This window comes from Synchiropus splendidus, chromosome 6 (assembly GCF_027744825.2).
Source record: "Synchiropus splendidus isolate RoL2022-P1 chromosome 6, RoL_Sspl_1.0, whole genome shotgun sequence".
Taxonomy (NCBI): domain Eukaryota; kingdom Metazoa; phylum Chordata; class Actinopteri; order Syngnathiformes; family Callionymidae; genus Synchiropus; species Synchiropus splendidus.
In genome coordinates, this window is record NC_071339.1 from 1,375,282 (window position 1) to 1,383,846 (window position 8,565).

An 8,565-nucleotide genomic window follows, 5' to 3' on the forward strand; every position below is an offset into this window, starting at 1 on the left:
AAAGCTCATTCACGTAGCAAAGTTACTTTTGAATGAGGTAACTAGTAATTGTAACTGAGTTACTAAAGTAAACTAAAGTAACTTGCCCAACACTGGTCAGAAGACCCTGAGAGGTGCATGGTTTGCACCAAAACTGAGGCTCAGTCTCGTAGCTACTCCCTGGCTTTGTCCTCCATCTGAACATCAAACTGTTGTTAGCGTGGCTAACACTTATACATGAATTAACTTGTCAAAGTCCCACTGCTACTTAATACTTTCATAGGGAAAAGCAGTCAAACTCTCGGCCAGTATTCTACTCACACTCAACTATTATTCCCACTTTTCCAAGTGCTAAATGTGGCCACCACATGCAACATCAAAGCAATTCCAGCGGGAGGCATATCAGCAGATCACACCCCGCTGAGTTGATAGCTGTTGTGACGGGATGTTTAAGGTCCTGGAGATAAGTTGGTGGCGCTGGATCATAAATACGATCATTAACATCTCGTAACCCCCTCAAGAGAGGAACACAGGGTGAGAGTCCGGGGTTTGCTTTCTGACCGATCTGTGAAGTCATGCACGTCTGTAAAAAACGTAAACAGCTCTGACTTGTATAGCGCTTTCCATGCTCACATGCACACACTGACGGCAGTAGGCCGCGACGCAGGGCACCGTCTGGTCTGTGTCATCTGGAAGAAAAGTGGATAAGGAGACTTGGTGGTGGAAAGATCCCTGAGGAATGGAGGAGGAGTGTGCTGGTGCCCATCTTCAAGAACAAGGGAGGTGCCCAGTGTTATGGCAACTATAGAGGGATAAAGTTGATGAGCCATATGATGAAGTTGTGGGCTCGGCTCTGAGCCCCTTCTTGTTTGCCATGGTGATGGACAGGTTGACAGAAGAAGCCCCTTGGACCATGATGTTTGCTGATGACATGGGGATCTGTGGTAAGTGCAGGGAACCAGTGGAAGATGAGCTAGAGAGGTGGAGGTTTGCCTTAGGAAGGAGAGGAGTGAAGGTCAGCCACAGTAAGACAGAATCCATGTGTGTGAATGAGATGGGGCCAAGTGGACAGGTGAAGTTACAGGATGCAGAGATAAAGAAGGTGAGGGGTTTGAAGTGCTGAGGCTCAACTGTCCAGGGCCATGGAGAGTGTGAGGAGGAGGTGAAGAAGCGGCTGCAGGCAGGATGGAATCATTGGAGAAAAGTGTCAGGTGTGATGTGTGACAAAAGGATGAGAGGGAAAGTGTCCAGAAGGCTGGTGAGGCCAGCAACGTTGTATGGTCTGGAAACAGTGGCACTGAGGAGAAGACAGGAGGCAGAGTTGGAGGGAGCAGAGATGAAGATGCTGAGCTTCTCTCTGGGAGTGAGAGCAGGATGATGGTAGGATCAGAGGGACAGCACATGTGCTCAGGTGTTTAGCAGACCAAGTCAGAGAGGCTGGATGGAGATGGTTTGGACATGTACAGAGGAGAGAGAGAGAGAGAGCCAGTACATTGGTAGATGAAGATGTTGAGATGTTGGAACTGCCAGGCAGAAGGTGGAGAGGAAGGCCACAGAGGAGATTGATGGAGGTGGTGAAGGAGGACATGAGGTCTGTAGGTTTGAGAGAAGAGGAGGCAGAAGACAGGGGGAGATGGAGGAAGAGGATCCACTGTGGCCACCACTGAAGGGAGAAGCCCACAGAGAAAGGAGAAGAAAGAACTGTGGTTTGTGAGTCCGGTCAGGTTTGTTCATGGCAGTGATGTGAGTCAAGACAGGACAATGGGGAACCAAGAGTAAACCCAGTGAGAGGGTGTGGGGTGATGGCGGCAATAGATTTCAACTTGCAAATGCACTGAGGAGTGGAACCCCACTGCATAGCTGCAGGGCGAGCTCTGGACATGGCCCCAGGACCGGCCCACCCAAAACACCAGCTAACTCACTCCACTGTTGCCCACGCTTTCATATCTCCCTCCCTCCAGGCCACAGAAAACTGCGACAACATGCGTGGCTTTGAAATGCGCGCTGGTATCTGATCGTAGTGCGATCTAGGCCGTATGACATGCACTTCACATTCCAGCATGACCCCACATCCACTGTGCTTCTGGTCAGGATTTAGACTGACTCAGCCTGCGCTCTTGTGAGGAGCTGCTGGTGAAATGACTAAAGTCCCAGCACAGAGATCTTATCATCTCTTTGTCTGTAGAACCTTCTGCGGCTCGAGTAGCAGACCAGTCAGCTTAAGTGAAAACATGTTCTCGGGTACTAAATGACCCTCGACACTGTAAAAGAGTGGTGTGGATTTTACGGTAATAAAATCCTAAAGCTCAGTGACTTCAGACCTAAAATCCGAGTCAGGAACAGATTTTAAAACGGTGAACTACACAAAGGTGAAAGTAGTTAATTTGACATTTTTTCTGAATAAAAATGACAGAAATCCTACGTACAATTTCTCAATTTATTCAGAAAAATACGCAAAATTAGTTAATTTGACATTTTTTCAGAATAACAATGACAGAAAGTTTATGCATAATTTCTCTATTTTCTATTCAGAAAAATAAATAAAATTGGTTAATTTGACATTTTTTTCCTGAATAAAAATGGCAGAAATTTTATGTATTTATTATTTGTATATAATTTCTCAATTTTTTATTTAAATTTATAAATCTGACATATATATCAGTTTAATATATATATGTGTGTGTGTGTGCGTGTGCACTTGTGATAGCATCTGCAAAGGTCAACAAGCAGGGGGTACTGCAGTGTCCCGCATGACTGCAGCGGCTAATGGCAGGATGCAGTTGCATACCTCTCAATCGTCATCAGACCCAGGAGCAGAACTGCACCGAAGCGCCAGTGCTAACTTTATTGCTTGACAAGGCTTGCATCCGTTTGTTTTAATCCCATCTCATGGTTGTGGGTCGTAACCTTTCACAGATAGTTCTTCTCCTCCATACTGCTGTGTCCAGCAGGAAGCCATCGGTCACCAGAACCAGAACTGAGGGTGTCATGGACGCGGGAGAGATCCAGGCCGGGGCAGCAGAAAGGTTCTGCCCAGCGCTGGAGCAGGTGACGGAGCGGGCGGTGACCTCGGGTCTGGCCAGATCTGGACTCCTCCCATAGTGAAGGTGCGTCTTTTCTCTTTATTGAGACGTTAAATACCGTTATTTAATCTGTATTTGCCCAATACAGTCTCGGCTGCATGAAGCTTGTTTGCCTGCAAACATCCACATTGTAGTGACTGGTTGTCTGGGCTGCAAAGCATCATGGGAACCGTTCCGAGGCGTCTCACGTGAGACTATGACTACCACACTGTTAAAACTCATCTTGTCTGAGGAGCTGGATTGAAGACTGCGTCATGTTCACGCTGTTCCGTCGATGTGAGGTTGATGTTATTGGACTTTCATATTAATTTGAATTTTCTCACTGACCTGATGACCCTCCACCAGAAAAGCTCTTGTACCAACAGCGGCGCTATGGTGGACTCCAGTGAGCGAGTGAAGTTGAAAGACCCTCCGAGATCGTTCGAATCTAGAGTGTGGATGGGACAAAGCCTTTGCAGTTTGTAAGAAGTGTCATACAAAAATGCGATACGCCGGCAGTACCTGCACAGCCACCTGCTTCACCACCACCCGCAGCTCGTAGCAGAGAAAAGCTACCATTTAATTTGCTCAAGGCAAAAGCAATTATATATTATATATATAATGCCATTTTATAATGCCATTTCTGTGTTTGTGGGCAAAGACCTTGGTCCGCACAGCGTTGTTGAAAATGAAGGGTTTCGCCCATGATGCGTGTACTGGAGCCTCGGTATGAAATACCCAGCCGCAAACATTTCGCTGAAAAAAACAGCACTTTACCAGGAGGCAAGAGCTTTTTTTTTTGGTACTGCCAAATACAAACGGTACGTTGAATCAATTCTACTTCTTTTGTCTGTTTTTGTTTCACCTCCACGTCTGTCAGACCATCCAGAAGGAGTCACGGAGAGGGAGGAAACTCCGTGGGAGGAAACTCTGTGATCCTTGATGATGGGAGAGTGAGAACAGCAGTGGGCCCAAGATGGAACTCTGAGCAGCTCCACGGGAAGTCATCCATCACGGTTCCAAAAACAAGCTTCGGAACGGGCGGCACCAAGGACATGGCTGTCACATGGTGGAAGGGAAACTACCGGGGCAACGCTGCATTTAAAACAACCATTTATGTGCTTCATTTGGTCGAGCGTTTCAGCAGTTCCTGTTTGTTTCTCTGGAGCAGGACCCAAGTGCAGCGAGGAGTAACTTACAGGAGGCAAGGTGCAATATTTGATCATTCACAACAATAAAACCCGACCAGAAAGCGTCAGCAAACAGGGAGAAACAAAGCGAAGTTAAATGTCCAAAATCAAAGCGCCACCAAACCGGATGAAGTTCATGAACGAGAGCAAGAGTCCAACAGAAAGCGTCACCGAACCGGGTGAACTGTAATCCGTAAAAGGAGAGAGAAACCCAACGAAGAGAGACAGTAAACCACAGAACAAACCAGGGAACACGCGGAAACAGAGGAAGGAAGGACAGACAAACTCAGGCACCAGGGTGTCAGAGAGAGTGAAAGCCAGCGCCAGTTTACCACCAGGGTCAAATAAAGTCGATCTGGCACACGTTGCTGGAGTCCAGGTGCATTTGAGTTGTTGACGCTGATGAGTCATGAACTCCAGCCGTGTGCCATTAACCAGGAAGGAAGGAAGGAAACTCAAAAGTGGAATAAAGAAACCAAAATAAAAGTTGCCGGAGACTGGAGGCTTTTTCAAACTTCTTGCTTCACGTTAGAGTTTGTCTCCTACAGTGGCAGCAGCTTGATCATCAAGATCCAAAGTGAGATGAATCATCTCACAAGCTCACCAGGTTCATTCTCACTGACCTGTTGCTGGAGAGTCGTCCCCTGCTGGCTGTGATTGTCTGCCACGGCTCCAGTCAACTCACTTCAACCATCTAAGATCTTTCGCTTTCGTTTCCAGACTTGAACTCATGACCATGAAACTGCCTTCTGAGGAAAGGCTGACAAAGAGTCGACTCCACTCTGCTTTATTTAAATGAACGAGGCTTACGAGGACCTGGATGAAAGAGAAACTGAGGTGAAGATCCAGGACAGGAGTCTCAGCTCAGGACAGAAAAGGTGCGGTTCAGCTCAGCAACATGATAAATTGAACAGACAGATCCATGAAGGGATTTGGTTTGAGCTGAGGGAAGAGGTAGCAACGCTCAAACACGTCTCATATGTCGCTGTTCCATGAAGGTCATCTGGTTCCTGTTAGCCTGCTGAACTGCTCCGAGAATGTGTGTTGGGAAGTTGGGAAGCAATTAAACGGAGGAGCCTTTATGGTGTCGGACATGTTCAGGACCAGGAGTGGAGATGAGACGCCTCTTTACCTCTTCAGAACCACGCCTTTGGTGCTGTTAACAATTTGGGATAGGACTTACCGAGAAGGAGGAACTTGGTCTTGTGAGGAAAGTTGTTTTGTGAAAAAGACTGTGCTTGTTTGAGGACAGTTATTGATAACAGTGCTGTTTTTATTTATAATAAATATGTCAGATTCCATGTCACATGAAGCTGCAGACATCATTCACTCCCTCCAGCAGACGGTGATGTTGCGATCGCAACTATGAATGCAATTCCAACCAATCCCTGCCAGTTCTGTGACCACCGGGATTTTCCCCCCAATTCCACGACTCATTCTCCTTTGGCCCCGCCCCTCTCCTCAGCATGCGCGGCTCCATATTCCCTCCCTCCTTGTTGAAGTCACGCGTGACGCCAAACGCTCACATTGTCCCACAAATCTTGGCACCAAGGGTCATGACTCGGACGTGAAGGATCCTGAACCCTAAACGTCCAAATCCCCATGATGGAACTGTAGAATAGAGGGAAGTCAGAAGTGCAGCATCAGCCCAACACTATAAACCAACATGGCCGACCTCCAGCTCCATCTCTCTCCAGGCTGTTTCTGAGCCTCTACATCCCTCACCACCCTGTGGGACACATCAGCAGCTACTGTTGGAATGAGCCACACACACCTGTACCTCTCAGACTCCGCCCCCATCCAGACCTCCGTCAGGCTCCGCCCTCGTGAGGTGCTCCGGAACTAAACAACCAACCTCATAAACAAGATGGACTTATGTTAGCATCAGTTTTCATTCAGTATCTACATTTATATTTATATTTATTTATCAGGCAAATAAAACATATTTGGTTCAAGTCATTGCAGGCTAAAAACTGCCACTAGTTTTTTACAAGCACATTTACAAAGTTCCTTATTTCCTGTCACATTGCTCCAGAACCATAAATAATCGCAACTTTCACTGCAATAAAAAAAAAAAAGGTTGGAAATCAGGCATTTTTTGCCACAACTATCCATTAAAATGTCAGTGAAGTCCTGGAGGGGCTGGTCATGGTACACACTGGAGTTGTTGCCTTCCTTCCATTGTTTATCTCACTGAAATGGCAGTAATGTTGCCTTCTCATTCCAAGATGTTGCAGCCAGGGGCCCTAAATTTGGCCAATAGATCAACATTAAAAAAAAAAACAAAGTACCATGGAGATGAAAGAAAAGAAAATCCCAAACATCCAAAGCAAAACCCAAAAGTAGAACAAAGAGTCTGGGCACGAAGGATAATAAAACTAGATAAAAAGAGCAAATAAAAACAGTGGTCTGAACGCAAACATCTGGTGTTGTACAAGCCAGGAAAGCAAAATAAAAAGCCAAAATAGCAGTTGAAAATAGAGCAAGTGGGGAATTTCAAAGCGCAGCGAACAATCTCCTTTTTCAATTTATGAAGTAAAATACGAGCAAGCAGATGACGTTCATGAGAGTATTAGCATGATGTCATCAACAGGAATCTGCCTGTGTGAAACACATTGATTTACAGAGCAGAGAAAATCGACAGTTGTTGTGGCAAAAATTTCGGCGCTAACCATAACGACCAGGATAAAGCCACGTTCCTTCTCCTCCATGTGTCGGACACTACAGTCTCTCTGTTTGATGATGGAACTCAGGAGTGGAGTTGGTCTCCAGCATCAATAGAAGAGTGAAGTCTGCAGTGCAGAGATCAGCAACTCAATGTTTCAGGTCTCTGGTAGAAGCCGCTGGTGTCTGACAGGCTGCTCTGCCAGCTTTATTTAGGGCTTCAATGGAGCCGTCTGTCTGTCTGTCTGTCTGCTGTGTCTCATGTCTCTGAACAGTTGAACTATGGAGCAGTCTGGACACAGTTCCTAGATGCTGCTGGAGAAACATGAGAAACCATCAGGTGAAGAAATGATCATGGAGTCAGAGTCTATTCTCCAGATCATGATCCAAACTGTCAGTCCTTTGTCTTGTGTGGTGAAAAACCTTGTCACAATTCTCTCTCCTAAAATGCTTGTTTTCCATGGCCTTATTGAAGATGTCACTCAGACTTTGAGGCTTTAGAATTTGTTGATGGTCCCTAACTGATGGCGGCCCCTAGCATTAGCGCTGCCTGTGAGAGTGTGTCCTCCATCAGTGAAGCCTAATGGGGACGCCACCGCCAATATCCAACTGTTTTCACCACAAAGTTTTGCCGAGGCGCCAGCTGCGTCACCGTCTCCTCATGTTCATGTGTGCAGGACTGATGCAGCCAGTGGGTCGTGGGTTTATCCAGTTGATCCTGAGATGCAGAGGTGCCACAGTAGAGACGGTGTTTGGCAGTGTATCGTGTACCATCAGTTATGGCCCGTCACTAGTGATCAGTATCGGTGATCAGCAACAAAAGTCATGATCGGACCCCAATTTTTAACACTCACTTTTACTCCTTAAAAACATGACAGCTTAATCCACATGTGCTTTGTTCATAAACACTACTTTCTATCACACATTAATGCTCCGTCCCGGGTCGCACCAAAACCGTCGATGTCTTCACAGAAACTATGTGCTTTTTCTGGCACAGTTATGGACATAAATCAGTCATCTTTGTGCTTTTGATCCCCACAAAAGTTATCAAAAAGAATGAGCTGAATTAATCTCCTGAAAGGTTTATAGCTCCGAGGTTATTTATGGGACCAATTTATATTCTGCACCAGGGCATGAATTCGCCGTGACCTTCAGAGCAAGAGTCAAAGTTGCCTCCAACACCAAAGGCAAATTTATGTTGCTGCATTCAACAACCGGACACGCGCGAGAGAGGCTGCCTGCCAATGTTCAGTGTGTGTTTCCCAGGACTTTGTGCTTCACTTAATTTACTGGCCAAAAAAATACAACACCAGCTGTGCTTCCCTGAAGATTTGCCTCAAACAGCTGTGCAGTGACCATCCGGATGACTTATAGTAATCACTGCGTGCACTTTGACTCTATCAATCAGTTTGGGAGTGTTATGTGGCAGGAACTGTGGGGGCCACATGAGACTTTATTGTTGCCGTAAACATCGGCTCCAGGCCAAAACTGACTGTGTGCAATGATGGAAAAGAACAAACAATAGCTAGAAAAATGAAAAGTATTGAAGCTGATGGTCGGCGTGTATTATAATAATATCGTTATGATTATATCATGAAAGCTTTCCTCGTGCAGACGTGCGTTTCCCCCACACGGCTTGTTGTCTTTCCCCCAACAAGCCGACAGAACAG